Source organism: Panthera uncia, assembly GCF_023721935.1.
Source record: "Panthera uncia isolate 11264 chromosome A3 unlocalized genomic scaffold, Puncia_PCG_1.0 HiC_scaffold_12, whole genome shotgun sequence".
Classification (NCBI taxonomy): domain Eukaryota; kingdom Metazoa; phylum Chordata; class Mammalia; order Carnivora; family Felidae; genus Panthera; species Panthera uncia.
This window is the reverse complement of record NW_026057579.1, coordinates 13,804,263-13,825,792: the sequence shown is the minus strand read 5'-3', so window position 1 is coordinate 13,825,792 and position 21,530 is coordinate 13,804,263. Positions and strand designations below refer to the sequence as shown.

The 21,530-nt window shown below is 41.0% G+C and overlaps 1 protein-coding gene and 1 pseudogene across 7 annotated transcripts in view; one reads left to right on the top strand and one right to left on the bottom strand.

Moving 5' to 3' along the window:
- Positions 1-21,530, top strand: part of LTBP1 (latent transforming growth factor beta binding protein 1) — a 402,262-nt gene that overhangs the window by 73,626 nt on the left and 307,106 nt on the right. The gene's annotated exons all lie outside the window — the stretch shown is intronic.
- Positions 9,467-9,590, bottom strand: LOC125937809 (uncharacterized; annotated as a pseudogene).

The window sequence follows — 21,530 nt, the reverse complement described above, 5'->3', positions numbered from 1 at the left end:
TATTCTCTCTTCTGTTGTGTTCTCAAGGAGAGATCAGATAAGAGATCTAACAAGACAGGTTTTGGAGTACAGAAGCAGTGGCTGAAGTGCAGCTAGAGTAGAAGACAGATCTAAAGAGTTGTCCTCTCCTCTCTTTCATTTTTTGGAAGAAAATGAGCTGTGGGTTACCTCAAGGCTCGACTTGGGTTTGTGATCATGAGTACTGATTACAGGAGGTGCTAGTCAGGAATCCTTGAGGATCTGCAAGCAGGATGGGGCCTGTCAGGCAGAGGGGGTTCACAGGGGATTGGAGGATGGGTGTAGACTGAGGTTTGGAGCGGTGGGTATTGTGAACTCCAGCTCCAGGGAGTGCTTCCTGGTCACATGTTTAGGAACCAGAGACCTTTACGTGCTGTTAAGGAGCTCACAGTTCAGTAGAAGGCCTGCGCGCGTGCGCGCACACACACACACACACCCACACACACACACACACACACACACACAGGGTACTATTTCCTTGTGATAAAGATAATGGGAGAGGTTTTGCAGGTGCTCTGGGAGTTGAAAGAAGAATGATTTACCATTTCCTTCTCCATCAAACCTAAACTCTTTGTTAAGACCCTCCATGATAGGGACCTATCCACTACTTGCTCAGCCCTGTTCTTCACTCTTCTCCGGCTGATGCCTCCCCCACCATGTGGGCCAGTTTCCTCACCTGACCTCTCCCAGGCTCTTTCTCAGCTCCACACTTATTTTCTCTCACCTCCACCTGACAGATCCTCCCTAGAATTGTGGGATGCAATTCATTTTTCTAAGAGCTTCCCAAGAACTCTGATGATAGCCAGCATTTATTCATAACATGCAGTGTTCACAACATGTCAGGTGTTCTGCACACATGCTCTTGTGACAGGGGCGATGTTCAAACCATGATGGTATAGCAGAGACACGGAGCAGTCAGAGCCAGCTGTAGTGTAGGGCAAGGTTGCCTGCTGTCCTGGAGGTTATTCTTTTTAATTTTCAAGATTATTTATTTTCAGAGAGACAGAGACAGCATGAGTGGGGGAGGGGCAGAGAAGGAGGGAGGGAGGGAGAGGGAGAGAGAGAGAGAGAGAGAGAGAGAGAGAATGAATGAGAATCCCAAGCAGGCTCTGCACTGTTGGCTCAGAGTCCGATGTGTGACTTGAATTCACAAATGGTGAGAACATGACCTGAGCCGAAATCAAGAATCAGACATTTAAATGACTGAGCCACCCAGGTGTCCCTGGAGGTTATTCTTTTAGTGCTGAATTGTCGAGGGGTTACTGGGTAGAGCTGCACTTAGCAGGGGAGGTGAGGGTGCCCAGAACTGTGTCTCTGCCATCTGCTCTATAAGAATATGAGCAGTTTTATGGAGAAAACACTGTACTGGTGGTACCTCCCAGTTGGCTGTCAGGCTGCCTTGCAGCAGCCCCATCATTAACACCTTTTTTGTATAAACTAGGAAAACTAGTTTTATATTTATTTATTTATTTATTTATTTATTAATATATGAAGTTTATTGTCAAATTGGTTTCCAATACAACACCCAGTGCTCATCTCAAAAGGTGCCCTCCTCAGTACCCATCACCCACCCTCCCCTTCCCCTCACCCCCCATCAACCCTCAGTTTGTTCTCAGTTTTTAAGAGTCTCTTATGCTTTGGCTCTCTCCCACTCTAACCTCTTTTTTTTTTTTCCCTTCCCCTCCCCCATGGTCTTCTGTCAAGTTTCTCAGGGTCCACATAAGAGTGAAACCATATGGTATCTGTCTTTCTCTGTATGGCTTATTTCACTTAGCATCACACTCTCCAGTTCCATCCACGTTGCTACAAAGGGCCATATTTCATTCTTTCTCATTGCCACATAGTACTCCATTGTGTATATAAACCACAATTTCTTTATCCATTCATCAGTTGATGGACATTTAGGCTTTTTCTACAATTTGGCTATTGTTGAGAGTGCTCCTATAAACATTGGGGTACAAGTGCCCCTATGCATCAGTACTCCTGTATCCCTTGGGTAAATTCCTAACAGTGCTATTGCTGGGTCATAGGGTAGGTCTATTTTTAATTTTTTGAGGAACCTCCACACTGTTTTCCAGAGTGGCTGTACCAGTTTGCATTCCCACCAACAGTGCAAGGGGGTTCCTGTTTCTCCACATCCTCCCCAGCATCTATAGTCTCCTGATTTGTTCATTTTGGCCACTCTGACTGGCGTGAGGTGGTATCTGAGTGTGGTTTTGATTTGTATTTCCCTGATGAGCGATGTTGAGCATCTTTTCATGTGCCTGTTGGCCATCTGGATGTCTTCTTTAGAGAAGTGTCTATTCATGTTTTCTGCCCATTTCTTCACTGGATTTTTTGTTTTTTGGGTGTGGAGTTTGGTGAGCTCTTTATAGATTTTGGATTCTAGCCCTTTGTCCGATATGTCATTTGCAAATATCTTTTCCCATTCCATTGGTTGCCTTTTAGTTTTGTTGAATGTAGGAAAACTAGTTTTAGAAACATAGCCTGCCACAGTGACAGCTAGTAAGTGAGAATCAGACCTTGAACACAAACCTGTCCGACCTTAAAAAATGATCATGAGTTTGTGACCACCAGGCCACTTCACACAGCTGGTAGGTTGTCATTCGGAGTCGTGCATTCACCGTTTCCTCTGGATCTAGTCTGATCTAGCTAGATGGCTCTCCGATGATAGCTGGCTGAGGGTCGTTTGGCAAGTGCATGTTTTACTGTGTAAGAAGCCGCCAGACTGTTTTTCACGGCAACCACCCCATTTTGTATTCTTCCCAGTAGTGTGTGAAAGTTCTAATAACTGTACATCCTTACCAGCACTTAGTAGTGTCAGGTTTTTCTTTGCAATTCTAATGGACGTATAGCAGTAGCTCACTGTGGTTTTATGACAAACTTCGCTGGATTAAAAATGCTGAGGATGTTTTCACGTGCTTATTTGCCATCTGTAGATTTCCTTTGAAGTGTCTTTGGTTCTTTTGCCATGTTCTTAATTGGGCTGTTTGCTTTCTTGTTATGACTTCTTTTTTGTTTTTTTTTCCCCCTTTAACAGGACTTCCTTTTCAGGGATTTGTTAATTAGGTTTTTCAGGGCATTTGATATAAACACTTTATAAAGTGCTTCAAAGAAGATGCTCTAGGAGTGGTTGCCAAGGAAAACTATGATGGACTTTGGTTCCGACGGGGGCAGGAGCAGTGAGGATGTGCTTTCCTCAGTGTGGTTTTGAAACAGGAGGACAGAAAAAAGGGAGAGAGAGGAAAGAGCCAGAATGCACAGGAGGGATTTTGATCCTCAGTCTTAAAAGGCAAACAGGGGTTTGTTTGGCTGCCAGTGGAAGCTGGGAGGGTTAGAAATGCCAAAGGGATGGTTTACTCTGAAAAAAGCGGTTGAACAACAAGAAGAACTGTCCATCCTTTTCTGCCCAGAACTGGGTGAGGCTGAACCAGTGAGAGGTTGCTACCACTGGGCAATGAGGTCACATTATTTTGTAACAGAGTGAGCAAATACTGAATACTTTAAGGAAGGGTAAGAATTTACCCCTAGATAGTGACAATAGGTATGTATTTTCAGCATCTGTACTGGTATGTTAATGGTTTTTTCTTTAAACAAAACTACCCTTTGGCTTATATGTGAACTTCTGGGAAGGAATCTGTGAGGCTGAAGCACTCGTTGCTTGTCACCTGACCTGCAAGCCCTGTGACATTGGAAAAACCAACCAGGTGTCTTGTCCTAGGGTTTCAAGGCCATCAATGCTTTGGACCTCAGCCCCCAGTGTTGTCTACACATTGTGGTGTGTGTATTTTTGGGGGGAGTGGTGACATGGCTTCTTTGAGGCTCGCGGAAAGCTTATAATTCCCAGTGGCAGTGAATCTCTGTTCCAGAGGGCATGCTTGTTGGCACATTGGCTGTGGGAATGGCATTGCCGACGCTCCTTGTCTCAGCTTGAAAATATTATGGCAGGAAGTCCTGCGTCCGATGATACTAGGTATACATTAAAGTAGTGGGATTGAGCCCAGAGTCTTTTCTGCTCTTGGAGGAGCAGCTTTGATTCCCTTCCTGACATAATTAGCCATTGGTCAAGAAAAAACTTTTTTCATGTATTAAAAGTACCCCAGATAATGTGTGTTCCCGGTTGTGTCATTATAATTATTTATGTATATATGTATGCACATATATGTGTATATGTATATGTGTATATATATATGTGTGTGTATATACATGTATATAAAGCTATACTGTTTATTAGAAAATAAACCCAGCTACTAGGGTGGGCTGAATTTATGCACTGTACCATGCTGTTTGTTGGAGAAGACAAAACAGGGTAAAACATTGCTGGAAGATAAGGGCCCTTTAAGCAGAGCATGAAGCAAGACAGCTGCTCAGGCTGGGGTGGCAGGTGTTGGCTGTGGATGGGTGAGTAGTAATTGATAGGCCAAAAGGGGAGGAAGTATAAGGAGAAATTGGGCCGAGCATGCTTCACCTGGAGTATTCCTGTCGGGGGGCGGGTGGAGGGGGGGGATAGATGTAAGTGGCGTTGAAAATGCAGCATGGGTGAAATGCTGGTTTGGAAAATGTATCTGGAAGTGGATGGCCAGGTGTGTTGTAGAGCAGGCAAAGGGGTAAAGGTCACGTGATTCTACTGATTCATAGACTCTGGATTCAATGTATAAATTTTTGCTGCATTTCTTAGAAATAATTTTCTAAATGTTCAGAAGGAAAGGTGTGCTTTGACTTCTTATTAAGTAGGATTGTTAAAGGAAAAAAAACAATTTTCTGTTTTTAAACTACAAGGAGTGAACCCTGAATAAGTTACGGACCGTAGTTACTAGGCACCACTAGGGAGTGGTGGATTCAGAAAGGTGGTAAAGAGAACAAAAAAGCAGTCAGGAATTGAGAAGCAGCTGAGGATTGCAGGTGGCGAGTGGTGTTGGTGGAAAGAGATTGAGCATTTATTCAGCAGAAGGAGGTGTATGACCGTAATTGAACCCATTCCTTAGGGTACAGCCAAGTGCTGGCAGGAAAGACAGAACCAGAACCGTGAAAAGATTTTGCAGTGCAATACCTGTCTTCCAGAATCCTCCTGGAGAAGAACAATATTGTCGGTTCTACGAGTAACTGGGTTAGAAGTAGCTTTGACAGTGAAAATCTTGGCCTGACCCATTGATGTCTGTAGCAGCACTTTCTAAAAGTAAGGTGCTCACACTCCAGACCTGTAGAAGATATTCCACTGGGATGCAAGAAAACAAAGCAGTAGACGTTCTGCTTATATTTACTTCTGTCTAACGGTAGGAACTGTACTTTACATAATAGTCTGTCTGCACATTGCCCTGGTTCCTTCGATGCATGAAGGTCAGCAGCCCCAGGGCATTTCAAGAGAAGAGCGTGGGTTCTGCTGACAAGGGCGACTGACTCTGTATGGAGGTTTATCTCTACCCGATTAAGTAGATTTCCAGATTACAGCATCTTAAGTAGTCAGAAAATCTTACAGCACATTACAGTGGCATGGGGAGTGATCCTTATAATCTTTGGTACCACAAAAACTAATGGGAGCAGATTACCTAAAGGAGTTGTTGAAGACGGATTAGGAATTGTTCTTGTAAAGGCAGGCATTTTGGCCTTTCAAGTGATACTTGGCTGTCGTATTGCTGCCCCGCAGATACTTGAAAAACTAATGCACATAATCTGCTTCCAAAATAGAGATGATAAGTTAATGAATAAGGAAGTAGGTGTTTTCTTTTAACGATCATGTGCTACAGAAAGGACATCTAGAAAATAAGTGTGTGGACACACTTTGATTGCTAAACGATTTTCATTGTGGAAAGTGGTAGCTGTTTTGTCGTGTAAACTCATTCCTTTATACTTGAAAATCTTCAACTAAAATCATGCAAAGGGTTTCAAACTCAGTGAAGATTTTTGTCAAAATGGAACATTTTCCAATTAGTTTGCAAGACCAACTGACTGAAAGGGAAAATGGAAAGTTCCTAATTTTAGTAAAGAAGCCTTTGAATAATTAGTGTAGGAGACTGAAACTGGAGAATTAAGACTTTAAGAATAGTTCTGCTGTTTGGACCCAGGTGTCTATGTGAGGTGTCTTTTTTAAGCTAGACCAGGTAGTGGAGGTAGATATTGAAATACACTGTCCTTAGAGCGTTTCAAAGGTTTGATTCTACCATAAGGTGTTAAACTGAGATTTAAGAAAACAAAACAAAACAAAAAAACCAAACGAAACACATTTGGTGGCAGAGTCATTGAAAGAAGAAGTGTTTTTAGTGGAAAAAAAAGGATTAAGAATAACAGAATTAGTTTTGAATTTCTTAATTTCATCTTTATCTCTGCCTTCTAAATTTATATTTTTGAGTATGTGTTAAATGTGCCTGTAAATGCAGTAGGAAGTGTGTATTGGGGGTTGGACTGAAGTTTTTTTTTTTTTTCCTTCTGGTAGGTATATGATTCTTAATTTTTTAAAAATGTTTATTTTTGAGAGAGAGAGAGAGAGAGAGAGAGAGAGAGTGGGGGAGGGGCAGAGAGCGAGGGAGACACAGAATCTGAAGCAGATTCCAGGCTCTGAGCTGTCAGCACAGACCCTGATGCGGGGCTCAAATTTATGAACCATGAGATCATGACCTGAGCTGAAGTCGGATGCTGAACCAACTGAGCCACCCAGGTGCCCCTGATAGGGTACATGATTCTGCAAGTTGGGAGGCCAGTGGTTCACAGAAGGAGACCTGCTGGGATCTTTCTTACGAAATCATCCTGGTCTCTGTGGGATTGGGGGCTGTTTCAGGGATTCGAGTCTCTTGCTCCCTGGAATGGTAGCCTCAGTGGTGGGGGAGGAAGAAGGACTGGTGACATTCCTGGGGGACTGAGGTGGGGGGGGGGGGTCTGTTCATTTGCACTGCCTGAGTTGGGCTGTGGGGAGGGTGTGGTCCTACTGAAGGAGGCAGGACCGTGTCCTGCTGGCGAGGTCCTGGCACCCTGGAGGACGGGAGGAAATGCCTTGCAGAGGCTCTCTGCCTGGCCTGTTTGGGTTTCCATCTCTGGCAGAAACGGTTTTGATCATGAATTCTGTCTTCAGAACAGCACTGTCCAATAGTAATAGAATGTGAGCCACATGTCTAATTTTAAATTTTCTAGTAGTTACACTGAAAGGTAAAACAGATGAAGTTATTCAATAACATTATTTAACTAAAAATACCCAAATACCATTTCATTGTGTAATCAATATAAAATATTAATGAGATTTTTTTTCCTCCCATGCTGAGTTTTAAAAATGACTGTTTGGTTTATACTTACAATGCCTCGGTTGGGATTAACCATGTGTTCAGTGCTCATTAGCCAGTGCTGGTGCAGCTTTAGAACATCGATCAGAAATGTTACAGCAAAGTTAGAAGAAATCTGCACATCATCTAGCTTGTGGGTTTGGAGGCCTGGCTGGCTTCAGGATTTTCTCTTATCCCCCATTTTTTTTTGCAGTAAGGTCTGTGCCCAACATGGGGCTTGAACTCAAAACCCTGAGATCAAGAGTTGCATGCTCTACTGACTGAGCCAGCCAGACGCCTGTCCTACCTTATCCACCCTCCATTTTTTAACAGTTGGAGTCCTGTATATTTTTAGAGTACACGTAATGGTTAAGGGATTTGAACACTTGTGGATAGCCAGTGTGCAGGTGACTTGTCTGTGGCTTCTGGAATCTCCTATTTTATTCCAGGTCGGGTGGGGAAAGACTGAGATGCTACCTTTTACCTTTTGACAGGGACTCAACGAAGAGAGGTTGTCCTGCATATAAGGTGATGGAGATGATGTCTCTGAACCTATATTGTCACCTGACTGTTGTCCAGGTGATGTGGCAGAGCTTACGTCCTGGAGGGAAGGCCCTAGACTCAGAAAGAAGATTTGGCTTCAGGTTTCTACTTTGTTCCACACCAGCTTTATCATATGGGCAAATCCTTAGGCTTCTTGGTGAGGTTTCCTCAGCTGGAAAGTGAGCGTGGTCATTCGTCATGGTGTGATGGTCAAGTCTGAGTTAAGGATGGGGGAGTGCTGGAAAAAGTGCTGTTAGAAACCGCAAAGCTCTTGGGGCACCTGGGTGGCTCATTGGTTGAGTGCCCATGACTTCATCTCAGGTCATGATCTCACAGTTCAAGAGTTCAAGCCCTGAGTCCAGCTCTGCGCTAACAGCTCAGAGCCTGGAGCCTGCTTCGGATTCTATGTCTCCCTCTCTCTCTGTCCCTCCCCTGCTCACGCTCTGTCTCTCTCAAAAAATGAATAAACATTAAAAAAAATAAAACAACTTCAAAAACCTTCTGAGAATGGAGAGGCAGTTGGGGGAGCCATCCCATCCTAACTGTGGTGGTCCTGCCCTCTCTGGGAATTTTCTAGAATGGGCCTGTAAAATAACTGTACCGTTCAGAGCTGGGTGTTGTGATGATTCATTTGCCAGCTAGACTGTGCCTGGGTTTTCAAAGCTTGTGTTGCCAAGTTGTGTGACGTGGGCAAGGCTGTGGTGGGTTTGCAGCCTTGGCCTTGTGCATGGTGTGCGACGGGGCCTGGACAGCTGGTGCCTTGTAATAAAACAGCAGTCGAGGGGCACCTCGGTGGCTCTGGCGTGAAGCATCCGACTCTCGATTTTGGCTCATGGTTTGTCAGATTGAGCCCTGTGTTGGGTTCATGCTGTCGGTGTGGAGCCTACTTGGGATTCTGTTTTTCCTCTCTCTTCCCCTCCCCACGCATGTGCTTAAACTTAAGAAGAAAAAAAAAAAGGCAGTTGATTTCTGCTCCCACATCTTGCTCCATCTCTTAGGCTTCCAACAATCTCAATCTTAGAAAGCTATCAACTCTCCCCAGGAAATGCAGAACCCAAAGAATTGGGCACATATTTCCATTTCCTTTTTAAATGATACAGTCTCTATTCAAGTTTTACTTGAATATCGATTCATGGTTTGCATAAGCTGTTTGAATTTTAAATGTGTGTGTGAAAATCTTGGAGTTCCAATTTTACCCAAGTGATTGTTAGGGGTGCAGCCTGGTCTCACACCTGTGTGCCAGGCTGGTGAGGACTTCCTTGTGCTTGTCTGTCAAGAACCATGAAACTTCAGCCAGGAACACGGCAGGTCTCTGGGTGTGGACTAGAGGGCTGTGCTATTGGAACTCTGATACATGAGCTCTCCCATTTCAAAATTGACTGATACATGCACGTGTGGTATTTGGGAAGACTTAAGGTGACAAAGCTTTAGTAACGTTGATTCTTTGAAAGAGGTGTTTGCTACTGTTCACTTCTGTGAACTATTTTTAATGTTTGTATCATCTAGCTAAAATTAAACTAGGGTCTTTAAGCATATTTAAACATTGTCTAAGAGTGAATGGGAAAATTTTGGCAAAAATAAGCAAAACCCCCCCCTTATTGAAATCTGGGAGAAATGGGTTTAAAAAACCCCAAATAGCTAATGTCTAATATTATGTGAGAAAGTCAAAAACCTGATTTACCATTTGTCAGACCAGTTAAAAAATTTTTTTTTTAATATTTATTTTTGAACTGATAAGAACAGACACTACACTTGATCTTAGCCAAAAGGCCGAAAAGCGATTAATATTTATTTTTGAGAGACAGAGACGGAGCATGAGCTGGGGAGGGGCAGAGAAAGAGAGGGAGACACAGAATCCAGAGCATGCTCCAGGCTCTGAGCTGTCAACACAGAGCCCGATGTGGGGCTTGGACTCACCAACCACAAGATCAAGACCTGAGCCAAAGTCAGACACTAACTGACTGAGCCACCCAGGTGCCCCTGTCAAACCAGTTTTTTGACAATAAACTTATGTTGTCTTATGTAGAGCCAAGTTGTAGGACAAAACTGAAATGACATACTAAGGGAAATTAGCTTATTGAGATACTAACAATAAATGTCTTTTTTTCTAAGTGTTATTTTAGAAAACAGCTTTGTTAATGGATTCCATGATTTTTTGGATTGCTTTCACTTTTGAAATTCCAGTCTCCTATTGAATTACTCCTCCTCCTCCATTTTCCCCCTTACCAGAAGGGCCAGAAGGACTAGAAGGAGGAAAGTGGTACATGGTCTACTTTTTCGAGGATGGGTACAAGAGGCAGATGTCCAGTGGTGATGTCAATGGGCAACCATCTTGGGTAGGATACTCACAAGAGAGCTCAAGCTGTCTTTAATTAGGATTTAATCCTTAATTATCTTTAGGTGAGGCTAAGTTTTGCTGTAATAATCTCAATAACTTAATGTATTTATATCACAGTCTAGTGTGGAACAAATGACTCACTATGGCAGCTCTTCTCCAATAGTGAATCAAAGGCCCAGTGGATTCCATTTTGTGACTCCTCATCTTGTGGTTCTTCATTTCGAACTCTGAGTTGAGGAGAAAGTAGGAAAGAGCGGGGAGAGGGATGGAGAAAGAGAGCTCTTGGAGATTCACATCCATGCTTTTTTTTTTTTTTTTTTTAGATCTAATAATATGCCATACAATATTCCTGTGACAGGAAGTTGAGTAGTTCTTTCACTCACATTCTCATGGGGAGAACTTAGTGGTCCTAACCTAAATCTAAGGAAGGCTGGGAAATGGAGTCTCTCTATGGGTCCAGTAAGGAAAAAAACAAAACAAAACAAAACACGGGCAAACATAATACTTTGTCACTGCTCCACTGAGTTTCTGTGACCTCCCCTTGACTCATGGGAAGCTCACGCTACTTTGGCCCACACTGATGGACAAGCAGGCTGTTTGCCTTATAGCCACCATCTCCATTCTGCCCAGTTGTGTGTTTTCTTCTCTCCTGTTCCAACAGGTGTGGGGGAAGGGGCGCAGATCCCTGAGTGCATTGTGTAAGCAGACACCTGTCTGGGGAACAGTCGCCAATCTCCCTGTGTGGTGGGAAATCCCGAATTCAACAAGAGGTTCAATGGAACTGTCTTTCCTTGTTTGACCTTCAGAAAGACCCAGTTCCCCACAAGACTGTTGACATGCTTATTCTCTTCTGTATCCTTTTCTCCTCTCCTTTACAGTTTGGGCTTGGAGTTGCAGGTGGGGAAGGTGTGCCTAGTAGATACCTCTTGCATAGGGGAGTGGGGTTTCTTTTATAGAAAATCCTTGCAGAGGATTTTCTTTATAATTCCACAAAATCATGAGTTACCATAGAAACAGGTAACAATTCTGAATCTCTTCAAATGATTTTTCTTCTGGGAATATCTACAAGATGCTAAAATGTTTATTCAGTATATTTCAAAATTCCTTGTATTATTGGCGTATTTTATTTCAGTGAGTTAATACAGAGTATGAGTCACCCTGTAGTAAATTTGATGCAGGTATTTTGATTTATTAATATTATACAAGCTTTATTTTGGAATAACTTTAGATTTACAGAAAAGTTGCAAGGATAATCTAGGGACTTTGCATATACCTTTCACACTGGTGCTTAAGATGATTTAAGTTCATTTTAATGTACTGATTAAGAGTTTCTCTTAATGTTCATATATTGGACAACCATGTTAAATTTGTCAAAACTAAGAAATTAACATTGGTGAACTGCTATTAACTAAACTATAGCTTTTATTCTGATTTCACCACTTTTTTCACTAATGTCCTTTTTCTGGTCCAAATCTGGTCCGGGATATTATCACTTGGCACTTGGTTGTCCTGTTTCCTCAATATCCTGTAATATGTTACAGTTTTTCATTTTTCTTTTGTTTTTTCTAAACCTTGACACTTCTGAAAGTGTTTTGTGGTATGTCACCCAATTTGGGTTTATCAGTGTTTTTTCACGATGAGATGGACTTATGGGTTTGGGAGAAAAATACTGCAACGGTGAAGTGCCTTTCTCATCTCTTCAAATGAGGAGGTAGATGATAGAGACCATGGTATCACTGGTGATAATAATATTGACCACTTGCTAAGGTTGTGTCTCCCAGGTTTTGCTACTGGAAAATTATTATTTTCCCATTCCATCCTTTCTTATAAGTCACCAAGTACCATCCACACACAAGAGGTGGGGAATTAAGCTCTACCTCTGGGGCTGTGGCGGGGGGGGGGGGTATCTTTGTATTTTATTTGGAATTCTTTTGCAGTGAATACTTGTCTTGTTTCCCCCATTTAATGATTTAGTCTCTTATTTATATTAGTTTAGCTTGATACTTATTCTTTAGGTTATATGATAATTGTTCAAATTATTCCACCTTTGGCCATTGAGAGCTCTTTCAAGTTGACTGTTGGGTACAAAGAAACCTAGGAATGTTTCCAGTTACTTGGACCTGGATAAATAGGGGCTTCTCCACTTCCTCAGTGGTAACTGTTACATGAGAAGCATGTTATGATCTTTGTAGATCAATAATACCCGTCTATAAGAAAGTATATAGAAACTTGGCAGTGTTTATGAAAGTCATAAGCATTTAGTAATATAATTAGCATTACAAGCTATTTCAGAGACTAATCCCTGCAAAAGACCCTTGATACAAGATTCTTTGGGGCTTAGAGGAAATTAGAAGAAACCACCCTACCTCCTCTGTTTTATAGATGAGAAATGAAACCTTCCAAAGTTTAAGTGATTTGCCTACACAAAGCCAGGACTAAAACTTACTTCCAGGGCCTTATAAAGCTAGTTCTTTCCACTGAATCAAGCAGTTAGTCGTCCTCCTGTTTTTGTTTTTCAAACATGAATACTCTGGAATATTTTGCAGATATAGAAACATAGTTGCTATGTAATGATAAATACTACTGGAGGAAGAATTTTGCATGTTTTACATAGGCATATCAAGTTGATAGCTTGTACTAAAGAGCACCTTAAAAACAATTTATTGAATTTCATATTTTGATAAGGTTTTCAGCACAGAAAACCAGTGTTCTGGGTCTTTTGGATATACTTTGATGTCAGAATTTCTGTTTAACTGGTACTAATTCAATTGCCCTGATTTTATTTTGAGCCATGTCCACTTTAGTATAAATGTAGCAGGAGAAAAAGCATTTCCTTTTATGCTCAGAAAGTGACATGGCGTGTGTGCATTGAAATGACAGTGTTAGAAGAAGATGGAGAATGTGTGGAACCAACGTGTTAATTTTACCTGCGGTTAATTCAGAGGTAGGTGTTTATCTTATTTTCACAGCCGTACACATTCACTGCCACTGGGTGTTATCCTTATGAGTGATTACCATTACATTAACTTGGTCTTCCAGGAGGGGAAGGATGACGTGAATTTCGTTTTAAAAGGCAGCATTGGTTAGTACAACATTTAAGAAGTGTTTTGCCTATGCCAGTAAAAAGCTATACCATTACGTTGATGGATTTGCTACTTTGTGTCCTATTAAGTATAAAATGTGACCATATATTTTGGATTCCAGCTTCTTTTCTGGTTTGTTGAGCACACCGGTGCTTAAGACGATGATTTAAATTAGTTTTAATGCACTTGGGTAATCAAGCGTACAATGCTTTGAAGCCACTAGCAGAGAAAAAGAAGAGGGCTATTCCAGCCTTCCCCACTAATGAGACCCATAAATCAACAGAATGAACATGGAAACTTCAGGGAGCCTTGAGATCTAATTTCAAACACCTTAAAGTTAGGACTCCTTTTCTTGGGTTCAGACTTGCTGGGACCATAGTGCCTTAGGGTAATGGCTGAGCTGAAAAATCTGGGTATAAAGTGGAGAACTTCTGTAGGAAGAAAGCAGCTGGGCCACATACTCTGACTCTTACCCTTCGGATTGGACAGGCTTGGGGTTATTAGGAGGTCTGGGCCTGAAGGAGTGGAAGAGTTTTCGGTATTGGTATTCATGTTCCAAACATAGATTATCTGAGAAATCATAACATGACTGCAAGAGGGAGAGCATTTTCCTTTCAGTGTATCATTATAGTGGGCTTCTGAAGCTAACTCTGCTGCGATAAATTTGGAGCATAAAAGCTTTTTGAGACAAAAGGAAGGAGCCTGAACTTTAGAGAATACATTGGACACCTCCCTAAAAGAACAGAGAAATGCCTTTTAGACTTCAGGTACATCTGTGGCAAATATGAAAACAAGCTATTTCTAGGCCTCTGGCAGAGGAGACTGGTCACTCACTGTGTTCTTAAAAACAAAGAAAATAGGCAAGAGACATTTGGAATAAAAGATCCAAGGTTTCTAGATGTTGTTGGTTCAGTCAGTGTCAGAAACTCTTAGCTCTTCTCTTGCAAGCTGACTTTGGACCGTATACATAGACGTATTTGAAATGGCAGACTCCACTCCCACGTATTTCACCCTGGTACTGGTCAAGTCTATGTGCCGGTGCATGATGGGATGAGAGTTTAGGACTCCAAAGTGGTGTTAGAAGTGAGCTGAGAAGAAATGACAGTGTCCTAGGGATCCTTTTTGTTTAATTTCCCCCTTGAAAACGCACTGGAATCCTAGAGCACATGAAGGTACTTAATTCTAATAACTGTAGGACTATTTGCATAGTAGGTAGGTTTCTGTGGATTTTAGTAATGTGTTGTCTTTGATCGTTACTGGGAACCATTTAACTACAAGGTGTAATGGCACAATTATTTTGCCATAAAAGTTTATATTTTGATTTGGGCTGTGTGTAAATCATCTTAAAGGGTGTGTGTGTGTGTGTGTGTGTGTGTGTGTGTATGTGTATGTATATTCTATGTATAGGAGCAGGCCGGGGTTGGGGGTGGCTTTTAAATTGCTTACACTGAATTTAAAATTCTAGGTGTTTTTTGTTTTTTGTTTTTTTTAGAAATACTATGATGGCTAAAATTGAAATATTTGTGGTCATTAAAAACAAAGCAATCAGAGAGAATGGATTATTTTCATATTCAAAAGAAAATTCAAAATCAGAAAGCCTTCTGGTTTTGAAATGAAAAGCACAATGTTTGTATATTTTTTAAGACTCAAGTTTTATAGCTATTGGAATTTCTTGCTTGGCAGGTTTTCTTTCTCTTTCTTTCTTTCTTTCTTTCTTTCTTTCTTTCTTTCTTTCTTTTTAGACTAAAAATGACATTACTTAAAGTGCTTCTCTGAAATGGCTCTTGTAGACGTTGAAACAGAATTAACTGTAGCCTTGTACTTGATTATATCACATCAGATTGTAGAACAGTAAGGGTGTTTTGCCTGGTCCTGAGGTGGAGGAAGGTGTTAGTAGGGCTGTTCCTTTCACTTAGGGGGATAATGAGGGATAAAGTGATCAAAGTGGTTATGGAATGTAATTTAATCTGTATTTATGAAAGACTTCATTTTCCTAACCAAGTATCTCATGGTGGTACTCACTGTGTGTTTTCAAGTCCCTTTTGTTTACTTGATTGTTTTCAGACTGAGATGCAGCTGTTAGCACTACATTTTACCCATAAACACTCGAGCATACATATTATTAACTAGAGCTCAGTATTTATCGTTTTCTGTGTTTCCAATTACATGCACTGAAATGAACAAGTCTTACCTGTACCCATTGAATTTTGAGAAATGTATACACTCATGGAACCCAGATTCAATTGGGTGGAGAGCTTTTTAACCTTACCTAAGAGTCCTGTCCGCCTTTTTCCACTCATTCCTACCCTCTGCCCTAGAGACCTTGACTGTTCTGATCTTTTCACTATAGGTTAGTTTTCCCTGTTTGCAAACTTCATGTAAATGAATTTATACGGCGTGCCCTCTTGGGTACAGTTTCTTTTACTCACCATATTTTTTTGGAGATTCACTCATATTACCATCTGAGTAAGTAGTTCATGCCTTTTTGTTGTTGAGTAGTATTCCGTTGTACAAGTAAAACAGTTTGGTCAGCTGGTCATTTGTTGATGGATACCTAGGATGTTTCTAATTTGGTGCTGTTGTGACTAAAGCTGCTATGACCATTGTTGTGTTAGTCTTTTTGTGGACATATGCTTTCAATTCTTTTGGGTAAATACTTAGGCGTGGAATTTCTGTGTTGTAAGGTAGGCATATGCTTAGTTTTATAAGAAACTAATGATCTTTTCCCAGAGTGGTTTTACTGTTTTACTCTCCCGCAGAGAAAGAATGAGCATTCTGTTTGCTCCATATATACACCAACATATGGTATTGTCAGTCGTTTTCATATTGATTTTTCTTAATGTGTAGTGGTATCTCATTATGTTTTTAATTTGCATTTCCCTGATGACTAATGGTGGTGAATGACTTTGAATGTACACTTTGGTCATCTCGTGAAATGTCTGTTCATTCTTTTGCACACTTACTAATTGTTTTTTCTCTGAGTTGGAATTCATTATCCTGGATACCAATCTTTTTTATCACATGCCCAATGCATTTTTTTTCTCCCAGTCTGTGGCTAGCCTTTTAATTTTCTTTCTGTTTGTTGATAAGCAGAAGATAATAATTTTGAAGTCTAATTCATTTTTTTATATGGTTGATTTGTGCCATTTAAGAAATCTTTGCCTATGCCTAAATTGTATACTTTCCTTTGATTTCTTTAGTAGCATTACAGTGTTTTTAAAAAATTATTATTATTTTTTTATTTCAGTCTCGATGTTTATTGACTTGGGTCAATGTTGGCATTTTATAGTCCAGAATTAAAATAATGGAATTTTAGAGCTAGAGTGGACTTCTGAGATCATCCTGTTACCTACCAATACCTCTTTCTGGATGAGAAGAATTGCAGTTTTAATCTTTAAATTTGGGCCTGTGGTTAATTTAGAGTTAATATTTGTGTGTAGTATAAGACAAGGATCCAGGTTCATTTTTTCCATACTGATACCACTTGTTTCGGCATCATTTGTTGGAAAAAAATTTTCCGCCTTTGGGTGCCTTCTGTCAAAAATCAGTCAACTATGGGGCACCTGGGTGGCTCGGTCGGTTAAGCGGCCGACTTCGGCTCAGGTCATGATCTCGTGGTCCATGAGTTCAAGCCCCGTGTCGGGCTCTGTGCTGACGGCTCAGAGTCTGGAGCCTGTTTGAGATTCTGTGTCTCCCTCTCTCTGACCCTCCCCCGTTCATGCTCGCTCTCTCGCTCTCTCTCTCTCTCTCACTCAAAAATAAATAAACGCTAAAAAAATATATATAAAAAAAATCAGTCAACTATATCTGTATGAGTCTATTTGGTAGGTTCTAGTCTATTTTATTGACCTACTTGTTGATTGTTGAGCCAGAACCACACTGTCTTGAGTCTTGTAGCTTCAAAAGCAAGTCTTCACATGAAGTTGTGTTAAGTCTTCCAATTTTGTTTCCTTTTTTGGTGATTGATATTTGTAGGACCTTCATGTTTCTATATAAATTATAGAATCAGCTTGTCATTTTTTTTTTTTTAACAAAATAGGAATTGTGGTGAGACTGTGATTTGCATTGTCTTGATGCTGGATTCCTTGGTGTTTACCAGATCAAACTGTTTTCATAATTATAGGGAGACATTGCTTGCTTTCACACTCTCATTTTCTTTCACGTGTACTTTAGTCTTTGAGAGGCTACATAATGTGTGATCTTGTAATAGATTGAGTGCAGAAGCAGATTGGAAAATTTAGCTGCCTTCTATTCTAAATACGAAGGATATTGGCAAAAATGTAAAACAATGCAAATATTCTCAATTTTATGCTTTTAGGAAGACTTTTCATAAAAATTTGTGTTAATGTCTAATGAATGTTAATTTTTTTTTATTTTATTTTTTTTAACGTTTATTTATTTTTTGAGACAGAGAGAGACACAGCATGAACGGGGGAGGGGCAGAGAGAGAGGGAGACACAGAATAGGAAGCAGGCTCCAGGCTCTGAGCCATCAGCCCAGAGCCCGACGCGGGGCTCGAACTCGCGGACCATGAGATCGTGACCTGAGCTGAAGTCGGATGCTTAACCGACTGAGCCACCCAGGCGCCCCATAATGAATGTTAATTTTAAATGAACTATTGTAACATAATTTTGTTTTATTTCTCATGGTAAATGTGACAGATATCTCATCCACAGAAATTAAAACTTTTTGGATCCTCCATAGTTTTTAAGAGTGTCAAGGAGTCCTGAGAAAAGGAATTTGGAAGCTTGCTGCTGTAGATCAAATTTGGGATAATTAACATGTTAACAATATTCATTCTTCGAATCTGTGAACATGGTGTATCTCTACATTTATTTACATTTTGTAGTTTTCAGTATAGACCTTCAGAGATACCTTTTGGTAAATGTATCCTTAAGTATTCTATGCTTTGTGATGCTATGTAAATTTTCTGATGGCTTGCTAACTTATACAAATATATTTGATTTATACTGGCTGACCTTGTATTCTGCAAATTTGTGAAATTCAGACCTCATTCTGGTAGTTCCATGTCAAGAATTGTGAAGAGTTTCAGCTGTTTTCCTGGTTGCAGGCTAACCATTTAGCCTCCCACAGTTTTATAGATGCTGACAGAAGATAAGAGAATCCTCAGAGACAGGAGACTTGATTACTCATGGCACATCAGGCAGTATGAACTTCATGTTTACGTTTCTTCCCATAGCTCCTTAGTCCCGTAGGGCTGCTAACTTCGTGGGTTTGTATCACAGGCAGGGAGCCCTGAGCTTAGCAAAATCCATTCTCTGCAAGGAGCTGCTAACAGATTTTGCCTAACCTTTGCCCCAGAGAGACCTGTTTTTTTTTTGTTGTTGTTGTTGTTGTTGTTGTTTTGTTTTTTCATTTTCCTGGACAGCAAACAAATCTTTTTGCTCCAGAGGGAGACACTATCTCTGTTGTCCAAGGCTGTGGACTTTCCAAACATCCTTGAAAAGATTATCCAGATCAAAAGCTGATATAAGACCTGCAAAAACACAGCAATGGTTCTCCTTGTGATTACCACTGTAGGTTTTTTTTTTTTTTTTTTTTTTTTTTCAGTTTGTCCTGATTCTACCCCTTAAACTTTATCTTTTATACAGATGCTCAGTCTGGTAGTTCCCCAGATCTTGTTTTGAAGTATCACTTCGCTACTTATTGGGGGCTTAGTTCTCTAGCCTTTGAGTTTATGGTCCTTTGATGCCTTAGTCCTGCTCTGTTGACCCAGCCTCTTTTCTCATACTCCCATCCGCAACCCTGATGCTCACCTTCAGTCGAGGACTTTTCTTGAGGCAGTTCTCTTCCCTGCCATGTTGGTCTGTCCCTTCTGCTTCTCCCAGCCCTACCACTGTTACAGAGATCCAAACATAGATCAAACCCCACCACTGTTCCATACTTCCCCAACCTGTTCACTCTTCCCACGACCGTTAATCTTTCTCTCTTCTCATCACCTAGGGCACGAATTAACAGCCATACGTAAATGAATACGTACATAGTCAATTGCACTTGCTTAATTACAGAATATTACTGTGTAGAGAAAGGCAGAGGTTAACCATTTTATGTTTCTTTGACTAGACAACACTGGTATGGTGGCTCTCTGTGCTAATTTTGTTCTCCCAAAAAATGTACGAGTGCATGAATGGATTGATTTTTATGCCTTGTGTGTTTTCAGTGCCCGGCATGGTGTTGGGAACGTGGTAGATGCTTTAGTCATGAATTCAACACCTAAATATTTATGAAGTCTTTATATTGTAACCTCAAGAATGAGTTCTAAAACTTAGTTCTATGGGGAATGGGATTTGACCTGTAGGATGTACAAAAGTAAAAACTTGAAAATTTTTAATTGAAGAATTAACATACAGTATTATCTGCAGGTATGCAACATGGTAGTTTGATTACATTACAGAATGACCAAAATTCTTATGTTGTCAGTATTAAGCATACTTTTGAGGGAGAGTAAAAGAGCAGGAAATTGAAAAATGAATTAGAGCTGCAGTATTTTAATTCTATTCTTTTTAGTTGTACTGTTGAATGTATGTCACGTGAGGGAAGTCTGGTCACCTATCTACTTTTACCTTTAGTAATATTATGGTTAATAACAATGTTGTGTCTACTTCCCGAAGTATAAACACCCTGTAATAATTAAGGGTTGGAGAAATACTGGGCTAGGAGGAGGCATGTTGGAATACAGACTGCTATTAAAAATTAATGGACTTACTCATAGGTTCTTGGATCATCTGGAAAAATGTGGTGGAGACTTCGGAGGGGTTTGTGAGTAGACATGAAAGGGAGGGGGCCTTTGCAAAGTTGTTACTTTTTAAGGGGACCAGAAATCAGAGTTTGGAAGGCTAGCAACGTATTAATGGCTGACAGTGGCTCCTGATCTGTTCCTTGATAAGTTCTAGCATTCTCATCAGGGCCTCCTTGATCCATTCACGTGGAGCTACTGGAAAGATTTGGGTACTCTGAAACCTCATGTTACTGGCAGGCTCCAAGGCCATCTTTGAGTAAGGCCAGTCTGTTCGTAAAGATGGAAGGGGCCAGGAATGGGATGGGGTGGGAATCAACTTGGATAAACGCTTTCCCCTCCAGCTCTCCATCTCCTATATGCCTGGAGCAGGCGCACAGGAAGCATGGAAATCATGCTTCTCCAAAGCCAGGTGTCTCTGCATGGGGCCCACACTTGCCATTCTTACCAGGAAAAGGTGATTGTGCTCTGCTGTTCTGTATTTGCTCTTAGCAGTTGCAGCTGGTTTGATGACAGTCCGATTCTTCTCTCTAACCCATGTCTGCCCATAGTAAGCCTCAGTCTTGGTGAGAGAGAATGACCTTCCCAGGGAGAAGGGGTGTGCTTTGCTAAAGGACTTATTTTTTTCTCTAGCCTCGTTTGCTGTTTACGGGAGCTCACTTCTCTGATGGCCCAGGTGCCTTACCTTGAACTGTTTAAAGCATTGGTTAAGGATCAGACAGACCTGAATTCAAGTTGTTGCTCTGCTTTTTACCAGCAGTAGGACTAATGGGCAGTCATGTAACCTGTGTGAACTTTAGTTTTCTGAGTGAGGAATAATACATAGGTGGCTATGTCATGTAATAGGATTAAATGTAGAGCTCTGAGGTCATTACCTGGGACATCAGTTGTCCATCCATAGATTGTGGTGGTTGTCATAATCATACTTGTAATCAGGCATCAGAGAATTTGTCATCTGAGACTTCTGTGAAGGTAAATGGACTTCACCTAGGCAAAAGTATGAAGTGGGCAAGGCTTATCTGTGGCATCTCTAATTCCTCTTTTCTTCATTCTCCATTGACCTCTCCTTTCCTCCTTCCTGGACCCAGTGGCATTCGGTTTTCTGACTGCCTTCCTCAAATGGAAAAGGTTAAGAGTCTGATCCTGGTATCGCTGTGCTGTTGGAACCAAATGTCATGCAAATAAGAGATTGGCAATCAAGCTGCCTTTGTTTGGCCCAGGAGCAAAGAAGGTTTATTTTTTTATTTTATTTTTTTGTTTGCATTTTTAAATGTTGGAAACAAATCAAAAGAAGAATAATTTGTGACACATAACGTATGAAAGCAGATTTCAGTGCCATGAGTCAAGTTTAACTGGAGCACAGCCCCGCTCAGTTGTTTACATGTTGTCTACAGCTGCTTTCTCCATACACCCTCAAGCTTGAGTGGCGACAGAGGCCGTACAGAGCTCCCGCGTCACTTTGTCCTGCGATTCACGGTGGCGCAGGTGTAACTTGACAGTGTTTTGAGTGCCACATGTATGCCTTTATAGCCTCTGCACCCCTC